This window comes from Lathamus discolor, chromosome 3 (assembly GCF_037157495.1).
Source record: "Lathamus discolor isolate bLatDis1 chromosome 3, bLatDis1.hap1, whole genome shotgun sequence".
NCBI classification, from domain to species: Eukaryota; Metazoa; Chordata; class Aves; order Psittaciformes; family Psittacidae; genus Lathamus; species Lathamus discolor.
The window spans coordinates 108747653-108770162 of record NC_088886.1 but is presented as its reverse complement, the minus strand read 5'-3'; the positions used below and the strand labels follow the sequence as shown (position 1 = coordinate 108770162).

At 39.8% G+C, this 22510-nt stretch overlaps 1 protein-coding gene across 3 annotated transcripts in view; it reads right to left on the bottom strand.

Moving 5' to 3' along the window:
• Positions 1-21079, bottom strand: part of PCDH15 (protocadherin related 15) — a 464553-nt gene extending 443474 nt beyond the window's left edge. For all 3 annotated transcript variants that reach the window (XM_065671106.1, XM_065671105.1, XM_065671103.1), the window contains exons 1-2: positions 21023-21079; positions 20219-20280 (exon numbers count right to left, since the gene is read on the bottom strand). The gene's annotated coding sequence lies outside the window, so the exon portion shown is untranslated. The remainder of the gene's footprint in view (positions 1-20218; positions 20281-21022) is intronic.
• Between the last annotated feature and the right edge of the window lie 1431 nt (positions 21080-22510).

Below are 22510 nucleotides of genomic sequence, written 5' to 3'. Positions count from 1 at the left end.
AGAGGCACAACTGTACATCGTTTCGAAAGGTGCATTAAATATCATATTATGTGGTTTAACACATCTGTGTTGACCCATGATAGACTAGAACACTGCAGTTCTTGAAGACTAGAAGACTGCAGTTGTTGATGAGTGCAAATTCACAGAGTAAGGGTAAGTTCTGCTGTCTCACCCACACAATCATTCTTTTCCATCCCCAAACTGGTCACTTGGATCTATATCCAAATGTAACCAGTGACACTTTTCAGAGCAGTGTACTGAGATGCAGGTACATCTTGGGATATACCTACATTTTCTCAATATAAGTGAGAAGGATAGGCCCCTTTACACTTATCACTCTGGGAACATAGCATATTTTGGGTTCTAAGTCTTACACTATAAAAAAGAAAAAAAGAAAGAAAGACTTAATGGAAGCATATACTAAAGAGGGCATTTACTAAAATTTGAAATTGCCAATCCCAATTTGCCATGTCCTCTCAAGGAGTCAATTTAGTCCAACTCAACAAGAGTTTGCCCTCCATGTCTCTTTTATTCTTGGCTTCTCAGCTGCTCCCATCGGCATGATGATTACCAACTGAGGTGCTGGCAGAAGCCCAGTTAGAAACAAGGTAACAAAAATCACATCTCATTTTTCATAATTATCTGAAATGCTATACAAGGATAACAAGTTCTCACCATTATAAAGATCCTAATGACTGAAGGCAGTAATTTAGAAACTTCCTATTCAATTATTTTCTTTCCAAAAAGTAAAATTAACATTATAAAACTATTTTTATACAGAAGTTTGATAATATTTTTAAATGAAAATTTAAAAATTAAAGTCGAATTACAGCACAAAGGCAATCAAAAGAAATAGCTAAAGTAATATCAGATCTTCATTGACTGAGAATGTGAATGAAGTATTAGTCAGTCAAAACCAGTATTAAAACCCAGAACCATCTTGTACCTTATTCAAAATGATCAGCACCATCCACAAGAGCCAAATTTCAGTACCACTTAAAAATTCTTTTGAAATTAATTAAAATATTTGAAATGTGCAAAAGCAAAGAATTCAGGCTTTACAAGATCACTGAACTTATAGAAAGTCCAGGGCCAAGTAGAAAGAAACAGTTTTGTAGCTATTGATACAGACGTTTCTCCAGAAAATTATTCAGCTCTCACTTGTACAGAATAGATCTTCTGCATGTTACTGACACAGCCCATGAATAGAGCCATTCTCCACCCCAGATCTTTTTTTTTCTCTTTTCTATTCTATCAAGTAATGCCTTATTCTCTATACATCCTGTTCAACAGTTCTGCCAAGAATATAGATATTATTTCAATCAGCTGAAATTTAAATTTTGCCAGCCTGCTCCTCCACAGCATGTTGCCAGCACATCAGAAGACATGGAAAGCCCTGGCCAGAGAAGTGGTAAAAGCAGTACTGTGCAAGCAGTATACATTTAAACATTCCTAGTAGTGATGTCTAAATTTTAAACCTAGATTGCACAATGTAACCTTTTTGTAAGTAAATCCAGCATTTAGTTCCATCTTTGTTTTATGTAAAAAGGATATATTCAGAAAGCTTTTTTTCTTTGTGCTTATATACTAAACATGAAAGTTCAGGTTATTCAAAGAAAACAAGGAATACTCACATGATATTGGATATTTGTGGAAAATACTATTTTGCTGTTCTATACTTCCCTGTGAGAGGTTACGGAGTAAACCAATCCTTTTCTTTTTTGCCCCCCTTTTTTTTATAACCCTTATCTTCTTTGCTTAATTAAATGCAGAGCTGCCTAAGCGGTAGAGTATTTCAATGCACAGATGTGTCATGTTTTCTGCCATTATTCAAGTACTAGATGATTGTATTTGGTCTCTAGCCATGTATCCCAGTGAAGTAACTCTCAGACTACACGTTAGTTGACAAAAAGTGAATCTTCCTGGCTAAACTACTCTCGTATACACATCAACCTCCCTTAGAGCAACCTTAGGTATCTCTCAATCACAGAAAGTGCTGAAAGGGCCAAAGATCAGAAATGTGATACAGGCATGTTAGAAATGACAAGCACAGAAAATTTCATAAAGTCAGTAAAGATGTGTCTTTAAACAGTCAAGCAGTACAAATCACATATCACACAGCACATTAATCCTCATCTTCTACTACAGTCTTTAGTTTCATGCATGAAGATTTTTCAGTAACAGTTTCACCTCCCAAGCTGATTATTTATTTCTTTCTGACTCCAGCTTCTCTCCTCACCTTCACTGCTAATTGATTTTCATGCCCAAAACACAAAGGCAGAGTTTCTTCTTAACCCAGTACTTGTCATCTCCACATAGAGACTCCAAGTAGTGAGGCAACTAATTCTCATCAATCCACTTCTCGCTTTTCAGCAGCTTCTCTTCTGTTTGATCACAGTGCAAGGTGCTTTAAAAAGATTTCAGACAGCTGTAGCTCAGTTTTTTCATAGTCAGTATTCTCCAAAACTTGAATCAAGATGTTTGGGCTTTGCGCTTACTACTGTAATATGGTAATGCATTTCTGAAACACACAACCACAAATCCATAGGAGTCCAAATGTGGTCTTACAAATGTGTTTTACACTGTGTTGTGGTTTAAACCCAGCTGGTAACTAAGTACCACACAGCCACTCTCTCACCCTTCTGCTTATCCCCCTCCCCGGGAGCAGGGCTGGGCAGGATGGTTAGGAAAATCAAAAGAATGTAAACCCCACAGGTTGAGATAAGCACAATTTAATAACTAAAGTACAATACAATACTACTACTAAGCGAAATAACAACAGGAGAGAATATAAAACTGAGAAAGTGAAAAAAAAACCCCAAAACCAAAAAACCCACAAGTGATGCACAATACAATTATTCCCCACTCGCTGACCAATACCCAGGCTGACCCTCACAGTGACCAGTCCCTTCAGGGTAACTTCCTCCAGTTCATACACTGAGCATGACGTGATGTGGTATGGAATACTCCTTTGGCTAGTTTGGGTCAGGTGTCCTGTCTCTGCTTCCTTCTGGCTTCTTTGTGCCCCTCCTCACTGGCAGAGCATGAGAAACTGAAAAGTGCTTGATCAAGGTAAGCACGACTTAGCAACAGCTAAAACATCAGTGGGTTACCAGCACTGTTCTTAGACTACAGCCCAAACACAGAACTTCACCAGCTACTAGGAAGAAAGTTAACTCTATCCCAGTCAAAACCAGAACACACTGCCACGATAATGTTCCATCCTTTACTATCTTTTCTCACAGTATATAGCTCGAAGGTATTGTTTGTTTTATACCTGCTAGAAGAAAGGGCACTGAACAGATAGTGACAGAGGTGTTTTCGAGTTACCATCCCAAGTGGACTTTCTGGGGGTTTTTTTTGTTTGTTTGTTTGTTTGTTTGTTTGTTTTTGTATTCTGCGGTATTCCCTTTTGTATTACTGGATCTATGATGATTAAATCTGCCTATACAGAACGTCAGAAACTTGGCCCAAAAGCTCAGATTATCCAAATAATTTTAAACTTGCTCTCACTGTTACTTTCTATTTGTACCCATTTGTAAGTACCAAAAGAAAATTTTATGTTACTTTGAAACTAGGCATGTTATCAAGTCATTCAAACAGAGAAGACACCAAAGGCATCCCTGGTGACATGGTGTTCTACCACTGCTAAACATACCTCAGTTTCATCAAAAGAAGTCCTTCATCATTTAATTAGTATACTTTTAATCTTGCACTGCTTCACAATGTTCAGTCTCTGATACTTTCCCAACTGAATTTCTAATCACTAGAACAGCTTTCCCACCTATCATACTGTCATCAAGCTTTGAGTTACCGTATTGAATTGTTCTTCGCTTTGATCCTAATTTAGTGGACAAATCTTCTCCTTTTTCAAATTACAATAATCTTATAAATTCTACTACAAACAACATTTCTGTTGCCCTACAACACAAAATATACACTACGCTATTGCTTGAAGATGCTTGGTAAAGATTCAGGACTTGCATATACTACGCTTCTTTGCATCAATTGCTCTACTGAAACATAAATGTAGAAACAGCCACAGCAGCTCAGAGGAGCGCTTTCCTAGCCACACAGTGTCTTTGCTGGGCACCTACAACACAAGTCCAGGGAAGAGAGCAAGAACAGGAAGTACATAGTGGTTCCTCCTAGGAATGATCTCCAACAACGTGCTAATAAGACTTCCAGAAGCTGAGGTTATATGCTCATGGTTACTAGTCTGTGGTGAATTTTCCCTTTATGAAACCATCCGAGCACTTTCAAGTACAGCTTGAGTGGCACCTTTCAAGGTAAGGAGCTCTGCAAAGTAACTATACATATAGGAAGAATGACTTTCTCTTGTTTATTTTGAACCTGACATCTTAACTTCTAGGTTCACTGAATGTTACATAACTCCTGTATTCAGATTGTTATGCTTCTTTGTCATATAGCATTCCATTTTCACTTTTCCAGACTCAAGGATGGCAGCCTCTGCTATCATTCCTTGTAAACCTTTCCATCCTTTTGATCATCTTTGTTGCCATTGATCTCTACCTTCAACAAGTCTTGAATAAACTCCCTTTGAGCTGAGTGACCAAAACCATACCACATACACATCTGATTGCCTAGAATAGCCCCCTAGGTTATGTATGCATGCTTCCAATTTCTACCAAGGTGTAAGTTTTGCAAGGACTATTTGCCTCTCTATCTACCAACATACTACCAATAGCATGGCTAAAATGGATGTGTGCATAGCTCTAATGGGCCTATCATATTTGACATAATTAAAAAGCCTTCTTACTTATGTTTTTTTGCTTGTTTGTTTTGTTTTTAAGTAGTGGAATTTGAACACAGAATCTTCTACTTGAACACAGAATCTTCTACTTACAAAATAGGCCCTCTTCATACATCAACAGAGTAAGATTTTGCAATTAAACGTCTTTTTATAACCAGAATACAAACGTATACCCTAGTCTGAACATACCTGTAGCACTGCTATAAAGCCATGAATTGCTGGTTCTGGGTTTTTTTAAACTAAAACAGAATTATATAAATGAACCCTTCCATCTCATATCCCAGAGGATTTAATCATTGAAAAAAAGAAAGATGAAATCTATAATTATGTGCTTTTTGGGGGGGGGGGGGGGTGGGTGGGTGTCTGTGGGGGGATATTTCCTTAGCAGAGAAGTATTAATCCAGGGCAGAGGCAGTGATGAAACCCATCTTTCACCACGTTAAACATACAAATTTGTAAACATTTATATCAGTCACCACAGGGCTGCCTCAGACACATGTGGGTTGGTTGTCACACTGGTTGTCAGTCATAGTCCTTATGACTTTCCTTCAACTTATGACTTTTTGAGCTTAAGTCTTCTTCAGATCTGCTCCAAGATGCAAGGAAGATGAAAAGTGGGAGATGCAGGAAATCTGCATTATCCACAGCACTGCTCCCAGTGTGTAACCTGTTTCTGAAAGGGAAGCCCGGCAAGGGTTTGTTGTTTGTTTTTTTTTTTTTTTTAAATCTGCTTTTAGAAAAAAATAGCAGAAGCAGTGATGTTGACTCTTAATCCTAGGAAAGGGAAAAAACAGACATAGCAAGCCCAAAGGTCTATATGGTGTTATAAGAAAGCCTGCAGCTGCATTTTATTTTTATTCAAACAACTGGTAACTACAGTTAGGCTAAAAGGAGGAGAGGACTAGAGAATTTGAGGTAAAAATTGCAGTATAAAACCCACCACATCACTAAGTAACTTAAAAACCACTAAGATAGCAAAGCAACAAGAAGCCAGTGCAATCTCAGGGTTAATGGCTAGCAAGAAAAAAAGGCCAGAATGTATATTTCTCTTTTACATCTAGAGAGTTTGGGAATAAATATATTATTAAGGCAAAGTAAATATATCTCTGTTTTTCAGTACTTAGAAGAATATGCAGAAGAGTCACAATAGCTTGGTATTTTTAAACACTCATTAATGTACAATTATGCAAAAGTGTAGCTGCTTCCAATTCTGTTTGTTTAGCCAGAAGTAGTAAATGCATTGCTACGCACCAGCAAAACTGCTGCTATCAACAGTGAGTTAAATCCAAAATATTCTAAACAAATACAATCACCAGATAAAAATATACATGTCACCATATTTATCAATGCAATTATCTTATTTTAGCCCGAAAATCAAAGCAGTGTTTTCTTGTTTATATATGGATATTTTCTAAGACTGTGCTTCATCCAATACTTTAGCAAAAGAATACAGTGGGAAAGCTGCTTTCCACACCCATTCGCACAGGAAGGAATTACTTGAGAATTTTCACCAAGCCAGCCACCAAAACACAAAGAGAGATATATTTTCCTGATGTGTCCTTCTATTTAGTGTCCAAAAGAAAGTTTTTAGATTTCTCAAGCATTTCTCAATGTAATTTTAGAAGCCTTTGGCTCTGTTATTTACATTATCTTTTTTCCTTTATGTGTTAAAGATGATGTGTTAGAATGGATCCCATCTTCACTCAAACTACTTGAATTTCCCTTGCAATGTAAACCAAGAAATCCATTAGATGAAGACCTTGGCTCACTGGAGTGAATAAAACTGGCTTACATCAGATGAAAAATACAAGAAAGGGAAATGTGAGTATTTAAAAAAATATGTACCTGTCAGTGCTAAAGCTGATTTTACTTTCATGCAGGATACCTGCCTCCTATTTCTCAAATCAGTTACAGACTCTCTTGCTTTGATTTCAGCTTCAAAGAGAAATTTGGTATTTATTCTCTGAGGAAGGAAAACTGTATCGTGCTTCTTTGATGTCTTGTTTCCTAACTAAACTCCCAAACTTTATTGGGGGAATTAAGTAATATCATCATCAGTAATCTGTTTACCTAAAGAAAATAGTTTATTGGCAGTAAGCAATGTTTTAGCTGGATTGAGCATGCAAGTGGGTAAGCCTTAGTTTATACCTAAAATTAAAATATCAAATAATACAGCTAGGATTTTTTCCTAGAGAAAGAGTTTGGTAGATATGACTTTCTTGCCATTTATTTCATCAGTAATGAGCTCCAAAATAGGATCCTTACTTAGCATAGGTTCAAATTTCTGTCTCAGTAGGGGCCTTGACATACGTAAAATGGAGAAATGATGTGGTTTTCTAATGTGGTAGAATATATAATAAATCACCAAATAATGAGTTCTGCTGCTGTGTTGCCTGCATTTCGCAGTTGAAAGACCACAGCTTATGCCTACTCACGTACTTTACGAACATAGCAAGTAAGGTCAATAGAGGAGAAAACAAAAGGCAGCTTAAGGTCTGCTCACTTTATAAAGTAAAGCTCAGGAGTGAAAACCTTAGACTGAAATCTTGTATTTCACTGAACCACAACAGGAAGGAGCCTCCAAGAAACAAACCCCTAAATCTAACATTTGCCTGAGCAGATCATTTGCTATATGGTCTCTCTGGAGCATGCAAGGCCCCTGGCACTAATGTACAATTTCCAAACTGTAAACAAAGATTAGCAAGTGAATCCCCACATTTGTATCTATAAAGAAGAAACACTAAACAGTATTTTAAAAGACACAAAGTTTAACGCAGTTCATTAAAGTTTCTCCTGCTTGCCTAATTTCCGCTGATTTGATTCAAATAACCAGGCTCTTACTCCGGGGGCCTTGGGGAAAGGTATTGTATCTAGTATGTTAATAGAATAATAGAGTAATAGAATAGTTAGGGTTGGAAAGGACCTCAAGATCATCTAGTTCCAACCCCCCTGCCATGGACAGGGACACCTCACACTAAACCATCCCACCCAAGGCTTCATCCAACCTGGCCTTGAACACTGCCAGGGATGGAGCACTCACAACCTCCCTGGGCAACCCATTCCAATGTCTCACCACCCTAACAGGAAAGAATTTCCTCCTTATATCCAATTTAAACTTTCCCTGTTTAAGTTTTAACCCGTTACCCCTTGTCCTGTCACTACAGTCCCTGATGAAGAGTCCCTCCCCAGCATCCCTATAGGCCCCCTTCAGATACCTGGAAGGCTGCTATTAGGTCCCCACGCAGCCTTCTCTTCTCCAGGCTGAACAGCCCCAACTTCCTCAGCCTGTCTTCATATGGGAGGTGCTCCAGTCCCCTGATCATCCTCGTGGCCCTCCTCTGGACTTGTTCCAGCAGTTCCATGTCCTCTTTATGTTGAGGACACCAGAACTGCACGCAATACTCCAGGTGAAGTCTCACAAGAGCAGAGTAGAGGGGCAGGATCACCTTCTTTGCCCTGCTGGTCACACTCCTTTTGATGCAGCCCAGGATGCGGTTGGCTTTCTGGGCTGCGAGCGCACACTGAAGCCGGCTCATGTTCATTTTCTCATCGACCAGCACCCCCAAGTCCTTCTCTGCAGGGCTGCTCTGAATCTCTTCTCTGCCCAACCTGTAGCTGTGCCTGGGATTGCTCTGACCCAGGTGTAGGACCTTGCACTTGTCGTGGTTGAACTTCATAAGGTTGGCATCAGCCCACCTCACAAGCGTGTCAAGGTCCCTGTGGATGGCATCCCTTCCCTCCAGCATATCAACCGGACCACACAGCTTGGTGTCATCGGTAAACTTGCTGAGGGCGCACTCAATCCCACTGTCTATGTCAGCGACGAAGATGTTAAACAAGACCGGTCCCAACACCGATCCCTGAGGGACACCACTCGTTACCGGTCTCCAGCCGGACATCCAGCCATTGACCACAACTCTTTGTGTGCAGCCATCCAGCCAGTTCTTTATCCACCGAGTGGTCCATCCATCAAATTGATATCTCTCCAATTTAGAGAGAAGGATGTCATGTGGGACAGGTCAAATGCTTTGCACAAGTCCAGGTAGATGACATCAACTGCTTTACCCTTATCCATCAATTCTGTAGCCCCATCATAGAAGGCCATCAAATTGGTCAGGCAGGATTTCCCCTTAGTGAAGCCATGCTGGCTGTCACCAAGCACCTTGTTGTTTTTCATGTGCCTTAGCATGCCTTCCAGGAGAATGTGCTCCAAGATTTTGCCAGGCACAGAGGTGAGACTGACTGGTCTGTAATTCCCTGGGTCTTCCATTTTCCCCTTCTTGAAAATGGGGGTTATATTTCCCTTTTTCCAGTCGTCGGGAACTTCACCTGACTGCCATGATTTTTCAAATATGATGGCCAGTGGCTTAGCAACTTCATTCGCCAGCTCCTTCAGGACCCGCGGATGGATTCCATCAGGTCCCACGGACTTGTGTGCGTTCAGATTTTGAAGATGGTCTCGAACCAGATCCTCTCCTACAGTGGGCCCAAGGTCTTCATTCTCACAGTCCCTGCATCTACCTTCTAAGAACTGGGTGGTGCAGTCAGAGCCTTTGCCAGTGAAGACTGAGGCGAAGAAGTCATTCAGAACCTCAGCCTTCTCCAAATCCTGTGTAGCCAGTTCTCCCGAAAGCTTCCTCATGGGGCCTACTTTGCCCCTAGTCTGTTTTTTTAAGTCACAGTGAGAAATGAATTTGAAAAAGCCTAACCAACCATAAGGAATTTTTATTTTTTTTTAAATTGCGAGAGATATAAGGGAAAACCTCCAAACAAATATTGCTTTCATAATCAATACTAAACTATAAAGATAAGTGTGTTAAATACATCATGCTTATCACTTCTATATTAGGCCTGGGAGGAAGTTTGCTTTTGGAAAGACCGGTTAATGGGTCAGACCTAGCAAAGGCCAAGGACTTCAAAAACAATAATCCTGGCATGTTTTTTTCTTTAGGTCTTTATTGAACATGAGGTTGCTCTGCCCATCTCCACCTGCCTCCCCAAGCTGCCATGGCTGCATGACTCTAGCTCCTCAGTCATAACTGGGTGGCACCTTGATCCCTTTGGTTTTTAAGCCCCCCATACCAACACACGTATGGATTAATTATCCCACACTAGAAAAAGCAACGCATTTACAAAATGGCAAACCCCTGCCTTCGCCCTGCATAAGATGGTTTAGTTTGTCTTTTAAACATGGCAGCCACCACATCTGTCATTTGATTTTCCCAAAAATACTAAACATGAAATTTTGCACAGATTCAGCCAGGATAAAAGGGGAATTTTGAGACAGCCAGCACAATGGTACTGTGAGATAATCCTTATTCTGGTATGTTATTGGGTGTTCAACATAAAAAATTGAAATAAAATACTCACTAGTAATAATAAATTAGAGCACTTAAAGTTAACCTACAGGAAATTGTTCCTTGTTATTTCTAGTAATGACTTACTAAGCAAACTAAATATCAAGAAACAATTTTCTTGATTTACAGAAACTGTCAAGTTTGCTACATGTAGTTCAAAAAGCATGTTCCTTTCCTTTCTCCTTTCCTTTCCCTCCTTCCTTCCTTCCTTCCTTTCTTCCTTCCTTCCTCCCTTCCTCCCTTCCTCCCTTCCCCTACATAAAGTACTTGTCATTTGCAGGATCTTCAAAGATTTACTGGTGAGTAGTGCATCTGAAATAGTTTGTTAATTAAAACTCAGCTTTCTGTTTGAGGCTTAAAATTTTCATTGCATTTTGGAAATGCTAGGTAGATTGACACAATGAATTTAGAAAACACTGGGGAAGAGAACGCAGTGACAGGGGAGCATCTGGGACAGGAGATAAGAGGAGCTGATATAATCCAATCCTCCTCTTGCATTAAAAAACCTGGGGACTAAATTAAATACTTATCTGCAGGACAGGTGTACCAAGAGAAAAAAAACCCTTTTCCATCATTATCTGCAGAGAAAAAAAAAATGTTGTGCTTATTTATATACTGGCCTTACTGCTATGACCTACACTACAGCTACTATTTGTAATGGGAGTACACGATAAGCAGAGTATACTCATCACCTAAACACCCTCAAGAGCTTAAAACATCTGGGTCACAGTGAGCTGTCAAAACACAACAAATGGCCATTTGTATTGCTCTGAACATTGCAATTATGATTAGCAATGCTTTGCTTTTAAATAGTGTTTTTAAAACTAGAGCAATGTAATTTATGACTTTGCAGGAATTGCTAAAACTGAGGTCCAGAGAAATGCCATGATGTACACAGTCTCTGCAGAGGGCCAGTGCTGGCAGAGCTGGCAACTGAAACCAGTCCAAAGTTTTGTCTAGTTGCTCATGCTGCCCCATCCATTAATAATCCTGATATAATTCAACCTGCTGGCACTTCTTAAAGCTGCTTGGTCTGAAAAACAATGGCTATGTAATTCAAGGTGCAACATGATAAGAAGCAAGTTTTTGCCAACTCACACAATAAATACTCTACTGCAAGAAAGAATAAGTTTAAACTATACATTTCCTGAACTACATTTTATTGTACAGACAGGCCTGTGGTATGAGAAAAATGTTTGGAAAAACCACAACGACAAAATGTTTTGTTACATCTCTCATAACTCTGCTGCATTCAGTTTGCTTTTTTTTTTTTAAAGTAACTAAAACAATGGAAAAACAACATTGAAACTTGCCCTCTAAAACCTACATGCCCTTGTCGACTGCCTCATAATAATTATTACTGAAGGAAATGTTCTGCTGTGGAGAAATACAGAGGTTCTTTCATATCCATCACAAAAAACGTACTTTGTGGTTCACAGGTGCAAAAATGAATACATGGAATACATATTAAATTCTTATGCCAATGAATTGTGCAGTACAGAATTACAGTCACAGTTTTTTGAACTCTTTATTAAACTGAGGCACGCAGAAGTTCCACTCCAAGGACTACGCTGAATGTATTTGTCATTTGTTAGTAGAACTGCAAGCTCTTTTCAATTGTTTATTGCTGGTGAGTTTTGGTTTTGTTTTGGTTTTGGCCAAGTCATTAATGCTCGTGCAAAAAAAAAAATAAGCTATTATATTGTTTAACTATTTTTATTTCTTTAAAATTGTTACTCAGGTGGGACCACCTTGGGGTTGAAAGACAGGCTTCTGGGTTGATTAGAATGATATGTAGCTGCATAACAGAGGCAAGGAGGCAAGGAAAGCAGTGGGACAGAGACGTTAATGTCCCAAACAAAATGTTCCAACAAACCAATCAAAACAGGAGGACAGGCTGGGCTGAAATAATGCCACCACTTAATCAACCCCACAGATTTATTAGGAATTGCTATAACATCAGAGATAAACAGACTCCCTGACACCTCCTATCCCCATTCTGTGCAGATTTTCTTTAATCTGTGAATAGACTATTTGTAATGTCATTGTCTCACTACATTAAAAGATCTGACAAACACTATTCCCTAATCAGCATCTAAGGATGCCACCATAAATCCCATGCCTTTGATTATACTGGTAATTAAACAAGCTAAATACATTCAACAGCCTAAACCCAGTAATAAGTATAAAACCAGTATACAAACTCCCCTGCTCTTGCTGCTCCCTTTTATCTCCCCTCACAGGCCTCCTATCTTCCATCAATGGCTTTTCTGTCTTCGTTCAAAGAAAACTTTCAACAATTTGATCTGGTGATGTTCAGAAGACCAATTAAGCCAATGAAACTCTGAACGCTTAAGACTTCTCAGAATCTCCCCCAAGAATGAATATTCATGTTTAAATTCTTTTTGACCCTGCTAGGGAATTCTAGGTTGGGGTAGTTATAACACTGTATGCCAGGACACCAAAGTAGATCTGTAAAACCAGTGGCGGCAAAAGGTATATAGAAAAGCGAGCTAGTTCAGCATATGAATTTCTACACCTAATAGCATTCTTCCTCAGACCATACACTTGTAGTGTCTCTGCTGTTCATTTACATATCTATCTATCTATATATAGGTACTGAGAAGGAGCTCTAAATAGCATGATGAAATAAAATGGAAAGGCCTATATTCTCCACAATGCTCTGAATTTTCCCCATTCTTTTTAAAAGCTTTTCAGTAAAAAAACCAATTTTTGATATTTCTCTGCTTGAATTTGAGATTCAAAATTCAGAGAAAAAGAAAAACAAAACAAAAAAAACCTAAAGAAGCATCTCAACTACCAAAGCACACAGCAAGAAACCTAGAAAATGTGTATCACATCTCAGTACTTGTCTCGTCCGTTCGTATCCCTTGATTTGAGGCAATCTGCAGAAAACATTGCTTTGTGCATTTGAGCATTACTCATTTCTGAAGGCATGTTTAGACAAACTGATATGCAGTAAAAGCCTCTTGCTAGTCTAAATCTCTGAACACCTTATCTTCCTCAGCTTTCCAGTAACACAAAGACAATTCTGCACTCATCCTTACAGGCTTTGAAGGAAATTAAAAGACACTGTAGGATGGAGAGAAGAATATTTTTGATGTTCATGAATGGTAGCAGAAGAGTGAAACAGGCTGCCCCAGAGGCTCCTGTGGGAAGATTTTTGGGCAACAACAGTCCTCCTGGCACTGCACTGTGGGTCTGGGTGGGGAGATGAGCAGGAGGATCTCATGTGCAGAAGGGTCACAGGCAGGAACAGCTGATAAAGACCTTGGATGAATTCATCCTCCAACTGCTTCATTTGCCAGTCTTTGTTCCTGTAACTGCCAGTAGAGCAAAGTGCACTTGATCACCATTCAGTCATGCTCTCCAATTTATCTGGATATGAAGCCACTGAAATGGTTGTACAAGCACTGCTCAGTGCATCATTGGCAAATAACAAAGAAGAAACCCCAGTGGCTCTGCATTAGTGTGTCACACTGGACTTTGCACACACCCAATCCATTTGCTCTTGCAAAAAGGTGCAGCCAGAGCACATCACTGTTTGTCATTACATAAATGCACTCCTCCGATTTTGACTCAAACATAGGCTTAATTCCATTTTACTGTTCTGATCCCAAAAATCTGCCCTCAGCTCATGAATCTTCAGTATCTAACTAGCAATAGATGAGTTCCTGAGAAACATCTTGCCCTCTTATCCCGGTCCTCTTTGCTATACCAAGACTTAAACTGTATTTGTGTACTACCACCATCTGTATCCCTTCTAAGCTACCTGCTTCACCTAACAGCCATTTAGCATCAGTAACAACTTTGAAGAATTATCCATTGAAAATATCCAGCCTCAAACTAAAACACTGAGCATCTGCAGCTCAGTAGCACAGACTGGGATTTCTGCACACTTTCGCATTTGAGGCTCGCCTGAATATTTGCAGTTAGCAGCACCAAATGAATTATGGATCTGGAAACATCTGTGACATTTTCATCCTAGAAATATTACTACATTGTTTTATAATCTAAGATGACCTCAAAGGACTCACCCAGCTGCCCCATTTCCTCCTAAGCTTGCTGCACTGCACAGCCCCTTTAGAGATGATGCTGCTGAGAGTACACAGGAACAAATGATGGAAGGCCTGAGTATCCAAAACCATTCAGTCCCTAAATTGCCAAAAATACAGCAGGGTTTATTGTTTCTGAGCTCAACAGGAGGTAGAACCTCTCACCTTGCTGCTTTGCTGTTTTTAAGTATCGCACCTCTGGACAAAGCAGCTCTGATCTTCAGTTACCGAGAGTAAAAGACCCACTGTCATGCAGTGAGGCAGGGTGGGCTCTCTGCTATGCGCTGTGCCATTTGAATGCTGGACTGTGCCAAATTCAAATTAAGCACTTGGAGCTGCTGCTTCTGGGGCTTAGTGAGAGCAGGGAAAGCATGCATCCAGCGCTGATCTGCCAGAGTAAGGACCATTTAATAATTCCCAGGTTGCAGGAAAAACCCAATTCCAGTTTGGTAATCTCTACTGATTTGTTAATACTGAGTTGTTAACAACCATAAAATCTACCAGTGCTGCAAGTACTAAGCAATGATTACATTGGCAATCACAGCCAAGGCTCTGAACACAGGAACAGCAACTGGGGAGAGAAATCAGTGACTGCTGCATTCATTGGAGCCACACACAAAGGAGGGACTAAACCAGGGAGCAGAAAAGCTGACTTGTGAAAAAAATCAACCTCGCTGGAATTCTGCTCCCATTTAGATAAAATATAGACTCTCTTTGATTCTAGACAAATCAATTCAGCCAATATTCAGCTCTGAGAAATTGCTCCAAATACTTGAGTCGTTCAAGTAGTCTAAGGATTATCTCAGTCTCCATCAAGGTAAACAATCCAGTAGCATTTTTAAGTACTAATCAAAGAGAACTGATAGAAAAGCAGACCTTTGAAATTGTAATGAAAAAGAAAGAGGTTATTCAGATAAAATCCCATTGTATTTCAGCTCTCAGTACTGGAGCTTTTTTATTTCTGATTGTACAACTGCTGAGAATAAATGAGAGCCCAAGCAAATGTCCTGATACCTGCTGTCACTCTGTACTCACATAGCCAAACATTTACCAGCTAATCTAGCCTTCTGGTCACACCTACCATGCTGTTATTTCTGGCTATCACAGGGACACCAGCCCTCCCCTTGCCTAAAGATTCTTTGCTATGCATCCTTAATAACCTCAACTGAAAAGTGAGCTAGGCACTACTGGAATTACTTAGCATTCTGTATTTATACTAAACAAAGACTTAGTAAGGAATTAGAGTTCCAAGAGGTTAGGAAGTTAAGAGAACTGAATTTTCTTAATGCATTTTATTTCGACGCATAAATACATATATGTATCTGAAATTATGACCAGTTATTTTGTAAATTCTATATGAGCATATGTCAAGAAACTGATAAATGAAGACTTAGATACTATGCGTCATCCCAAGGTGTCTATTATATTCTGTCAAGGTACACAGCAATGCCCTTTTCCCCATTATAGGCACTTGCATAGTCAGCATCTATATGAGAGGGTACATGTACACATGTAACATACGAATAGGTAGTGCTGCAACATTACTGACAAGGTATCAGCCTGTTGCAACTTCAGCAGTAGCTTTGTAATGGACTTAAAGAAAACAGGCCAGTTGCTACTTGGCAGCTGCATGATGAATTTCTTAATGAGCTGAGTGATCAGTAAAGGGTAACTGCTTTTAATTTATCTTTGTTGTATCTTCTAATGAAAACATCAGGATTTATACTAACCTGTCATTATATGTAGGCATGCAGAGAAGGACTTGTATAGGAAAGCCATCTGCAGGTATAATTAATGTTAAGAGGAATATATTTGTGGGAAAGTTACCTTAACTGAGACAATTGCTGGGAGGCAAATGAAAACAAAATTAGACTTTCCTCTGTTACCTGCAAAAATAAGTTCTGATCCAAAAATCAAATAGACTGCAATTAGCAGATACTAAATATTTTGTCCTGCTCTAGCTTAAAGTTGATGCGTTATTGGTAGACCCTTTCAGGTTGATGCTTCACACATAACAAAATTATCCACTTCTCAATATTTATCCTCAGAAAACTTAACTACATCGGTGCAGCAATAAAAAACCCAAGACACTTCTTGCCAAATACTGGGATGTTCATCATTTGGATAAAGGCAGTGTGCTCCTAACTGAGAATGGGAAGCCCAGGCATCCAAATGAGTTTTCAAGTAGGCAACATAAAGCAGTACCAGAAGTCATGAGCTGATCTTCCCTGGTATTGTCAGTGCGTGAGGTCAGGCAGAGAACAATCAAGAAGCTGAGAGAGCAATATGCTTCCAACAGGCAGCTGCTAAGGAAAAGATCTGGCATATGGGAAGACACTGAAGAAAGGAAGGAAATTCTTTTCTTTGATTCTCCAAAAGGGTCTACAGCCCATGAGCACAGACCTCTTTTCTGTATCCGCCTGCATTCTAAATGTACCTATGTGAACTTTGTATCTTTTCATATTATTATTACCTACCTTACTTGAAATAATTCCCCTTAGGCATTTTACACTTTCATTACATTAATTTCTGTGACCATAATCTCCAGTAATGCTCCAGTGCTCCTTCCTCTTTAAATCTCACAAATCTCATCAATAATAAAACATTTTGCTATAAGCGACAATTTGCAATGGCTTATTTATACTTCTAGACTTTGATACCAAGAAAGACAAATTTTTCTGTGATACAACAAATCCCCAATCAGCTGGAAAATTAAGAAGAAGAATGCAAAGCTGCAGATCTATATGAATTCATTTTCCATATCCATCACCCACAGCTAAATTTCAAAAACTGATAGCTAATTCTGGATGCCCACTTAGGCAGCAAACACTGGTGAACAGAGCCAGCTCTAGTTATCTCTGTGGCTTTACTTGTGCCACTACAGAACTGTAATAGCTGATAAAATTTCCCTCCTTTAGGAAGTATAATTTAGGGGAGGAATGGCCCAGTGCTGAGATACAATTCAACTAATGTTCAAATTGCAGAGCCCATAAAACTCTCTCTAACTGTATCCTGAACAGGGAAAATAAAATTACGGATGTACACAGAAGAGACAAATCATGGGGATAAGCATCATATATAAATCTACAGAGGCTACATAATTACTGCATCAGAGATCCATGATTAATCTTATTTTTCTGTTGAGGATAGAGATACTGATACATCAAGGGTGTCGCTATTAAGAGTGCTATAGTTCAGGCCAGACATGCACTTCTGAAGTGACTGTCCTCATTGTCCCCACTTTAGAGCACACTGGTGTGCATTGCAGAGAGGTCTGGGAGCAAAAACTTGTATTCGTGGATGATAAAACTACAAAAAAACAGGAATGACGTGGCTATTCCAACTGTTGAGGGCCAGCCGCTTCAGGGGACCAGGCTACAGCCAGTCTCCACAAAACCTCTTATTGGGTAGATGTTGGGTCCCCAGCACTGACTGTTTCAACATAGAACACACTTTAGTCCATTAAAAAAAATCCCCCAGCAGGCTCCTTGCTGGTTGGTTGCGCAGTAGCAGCCCAAAGGCTGCTCTCCTGTGGGGCTGGCCTTCCTCTGCTCAGGGAGGATGCCAAGGTTGCTCCAACCAACTTCAATTTGCTTCACTTCAAAGATAAAACAGTGCCTTAAAAAACATCTCACAGAAGCACACTTGGAGAAGTACAGAATAGAGTTTTCCTCAGTAAAAGCCCAGAGTACTGCAATTTCCTTAACTGGCTCAGCAATAGGATTCCAGGTATCTATGCTGAGTGATACACATGACAACTGCCAGTGGATAAAGGATGAAAGAGCTAAATATTAATTTATATTTATTTAACAGATTGGTACCAAGCACCAGTGGGTGCACAAATCTTGAACTAAAGTCTTGCCATATTTTAAATACTGCATTTCTATTTTCAGCTGTATTGCTGAAAGCAATACATAGCAATCCTTGCTATGAAGCAAGGTTCACATAATCATGTCATGCCTTTTTGTCTTTCCCCAAAAAGTCTTTGATAGCAGTATCAAAGCTATAAAGATGCAAAGTGTTTTATGAAAGCAGGCAGCCAGATAGAGAAGAGTGATTCCTGAAGATCCTTATGAGGGGATGTGCCGCAGCTTACACTTCATGTTCATTAAATGCAAGAACAGTCCATCAAACAGTCATTCCAACTCTCTGGGAGAGGAACACTCCTTGTGAGGGCACCCAGAGCCTGCCCAGGAGACACGAAGCCATAAGGACACTGGGCCTCACTGTTCTGTTACTAACAGCAAGACTGTTAGGTTTAGATGCAATTCTGCAGTTCATCTATAAAGATGATGTCTCCATGAAAATATTTCTAACGAGGACATATTTAAAAGAGATAAATGGAAAAAATTTTGATGCACTCATAACTTTATGCCATAAGTCTTATCACCTGTAATAAAGCATGTAGGCCCTTATAAAGGAATGTCATATAGTTGCTTTTGTACTCATAAAAGCTGGTACTGCCAGTCACTATATTAAAACCTGAACTTCTCCCACCATAAATATTTTTCCCTCTCCTCGTGACTATGCAAAATGGCATTTAGCTCTAGGAGCATCTATGCAGTTATTTTAAAACACCATATAAACCAGTGCATAGGAGCACCAGTCAGATACAGTCACCAATGCAACCTTACTTTCCCTCGGTCTAATTTCATTTGCAAGACCTCTAGAGGGCAGTGAATAAAAGAAAATAAAGTATCAGAAATAGCCATAAACGTTAAATACAAATTTTAAAATTGGGATCTCATCTAATTACTCCCTTGCACTGAAAACCTTCCAGATAATTCAATGGATTAATGGATTACTACAATGGGATTTTGACAAGCCCAAATCCTACACTCTCTGGCAGATTGCATTGACAGACTTTACAGCAGTGCATTTCCCTTGTGATTTCCTTCTTTCAAACAGACATCACTTTCTTGTACCTAAGCTAAAACATACAGCAGGCCATCTGACTTCATGGGCAAGCAAGAATTCTTTTTTTCCCCTTATGTAAAGTCATATTAAGGCAAGAAAAAGGGAAAATAGGGGTGAGTAAAGCTGTTTAAACAATAAACAATATAACATTAATGTTCAGTTAATATCAAAGCAGTCAGGACCTAGTGCAGTAAGAAGCCTCTGAAATAATTGCGCTTTTGTTTTCAGGTATGTATAGGATGCAGAATCAGTCATACTGCTAATAACTTTGTCATACATTGACTGTGACATATACAATTAATTCATTACTGATGGAATAGATAAAATTTGGGATAAAACTTAGATTAAGCCCAGCAGACAAAAGCTTTACAGTACATACAGTATACTTTGCCTTATCTTGCTCATAAGAGTAACAATCAATTAATACAGCAGCAATCCATATGATTATATAATTTCAGCTATGATTTAGTAGTTCTATGGCTTTTAAACCTCATGCAATTCTGAAATTGGCTATGCAATTACCACAGGCAGAGCTGTCCACACCTGAAGTTAATGCTGTGTTTATTTTTGGAATACAGAATAGATCTGCAAATGCATCTAAAACCACTGGGAACTGAGAACACAGCAAAATAATGCTTGAAAATTCGTGTGCTAAAACGTGATGCCAGGCCTCTGAGGGTGCTAATACATTCAAAGACCTCATAGTCTGCAGCCACTGGGGCGGGGACCAGTGAGCTACACCAGTCCCCCCAGTGAGCCACTGGTCCTTGCTGTGGCCTGAAATATCCTTAATGTAAACCCCCTCCAAAATAAGAGAAACCAAGAACAGCAAGTCACAATGCATTATCATTCTTTTTAGACTCCTGGGTGATTCACTGCTGTTATAAATTGTCACTGCTATAAAGAAGTCAAACACTGACAATTAACTCTTACCTGCTGCATTTTTTTTTTTAACTTTGTTTGTTAATTTTTATCTTTTTCCTGTCTCTGGAATCTTTGCACCCCAGGAAACAGGAGTGTTTCCTTTTGTACCAATTCCCTAACATTTAAAAGTGCTAGAGAGGTAATGGCTGCTTTTGAAGATGCACACTTACATGAACTTCTGAGCCTCCTTCATACTCCAGCAGAGTTTGCTGTAGTGTCACAGACTGATAGCCTAAAGGAATGAAATATGGGGAAAAGTTATTCATGTTCTTTAACAGAATGCAACTTAATAATTTTGCTATCACCCATTATACAGATATCTATGTGTCACAGCAAGGCAGGCAACACAAGCATGTTGTACTATATAGAGAGCCTAGAGGAACCTCTTTTCTCCTGGGAGAAAGCCAGTGTTGGTGATGGTGCTCTACCTGTGGACTTCTCTTTTCTATAGAAGGAAATGGTAAGGCAGAGCATGAAAGTGAGAAGACAAAAGTGAAAATTAAAGATAGGTGCAAACAAGAAAGAGCAATAAGAGTGTATCACAATTCAAAAAGTGAGCTCAAAAAGGAGCAAGAAGAGGAAACAGATGTGTGACAAGGCCTTGGAATAGTAGCTTTGGATGAAAATCGTCCTGGGCATATCATAAATAATGTTACATCTTCATCAGTCAGTAAAGATGCCTACAGTTGTATTCACCTGCAGAATGACAGTGCACATCGTTAAGGAGTGTACTCTGTGGTTTTTGAGGATGAAAGCTCTGCTACTTCAGGATTTTTCAGAAGCAGCATTTATACTCCTTTAAGCTAAAATAGATTACACCGCACTCTTCACACTAGCTGGTTTGTACATCCATTTGCCAAGAGACTGCTCTTCTTTTACTATGCAGCATTTCTAATGATTTCTCAGTTGTACATAGAGTGTTCTTCAAAAAGATTAAATCAAAGTCCACCTCAAACAGCTTGAGAAATTCTTACCTCCCAACTGCAAAGAATAAGAAATAGATGAGAAGTTGAATCCCCTTTTGAGCAGGAAGGCCAGTGTAGTCCTAACTAATGAATCCCAATCAGACTCATTACAGACATAGCATGTCTCAGATGTGATCTAAATCACATACACGTTGCATTCTTGTAATAAATGCATCACTGTTACTGAGATGAAAGAGCACATCTAACTCTGGAAATCATGGACAGGTGTGAGACTAGCACCCTGCTCCTTCCCCGTAGTGAAGATGCATTATTACTGCAAACTGGAAAAGGAAGGGATGTTTCAGAGGCACAATAAAGAATGACTCTGCTGGTGTATAATCTCAATTACATGCTTGTATACAATAGTCTTTTGCTCAGGTGTGAGCCAGTAACTCCCTATTCCAGGCAGACAGGCTTTAAGAAAACAAACCACCTATCTAGAATTGAAGCGCCCTCTACAAGCAGATTAAGGAAAGCAGACAAGCTGCAGAGAAACCTGTTGTCTCTCTCACTGGAAAATAACCATGTAATTGAATACAAACCAAGAAAAGCTGAATTCTTCAAAGAAACTATTTCCTTATGGTTTGCACCTCTGTAAGTAATCCAAATGATACGCTGAAATTCATTCCAGCATTTATGCAACAGAGGTTTTAATTTTAACCAAAGAAGTAAATATAAAATGGTATGTCTCAAAAAAAGATACAATTTTGTGCTAAACCACAAACCTAGATGCAGTTATGGCTTTACCACTATCAGTATAGGTGCTTACAGCTGAAGTCACTGTGAGCTCACAGGCTTTGCTCCATCTGCCTTGCCCCTTCTGGACACTCACAGAATCATAGAATAGTTAGGGGTGGAAAGGACCTCAAGATCATCAAGTTCTAATCCCCCTGCCATGGGCAGGGACACCTCACACTAAACCATCCCACACAAGGCTCTCTCCAACCTGGACTTGAACACTGCCAGGGATGGAGCACTCACAACCTCCCTGGGGAATGCATTGCAGTGCCTCACCACCCTAACAGTAAAGAACTTCCCCCTTATATCCAGTCTAAACTTCCCTGTTTAAGTTTTAACCCATTACCCCTTGTCCTGTCACTACAATCCCTGACGAAGAGTCCCTCCCCAGCATCCCTACAGCCCCCCTTCAGATACTGGAAGGCTGCTATGAGGTCTCCACGCAGCCTTCTCTTCTCCAGGCTCAACAGCCCCAACTTTCTCAGCCTGCCTTCATACAGGAGGTGCTCCAGTCCCCTGATCATCCTCGTGGCCCTCCTCTGGACTTGTTCCAGCAGTTCCATGTCCTTTTTATGTTGAGGACACCAGAACTGCACACAATGCTCCAAGTGGGGTCTCACGAGAGCAGAGTAGAGGGGCAGGATCACCTCCTTCGACCTGCTGGTCACTCTCCTTTTGATGCAGCCCAGGACACGGTTGGCTTTCTGGGCTGCGAGCGCACACTGAAGCCAGCTCATGTTCATTTTCTCATTGACCAAC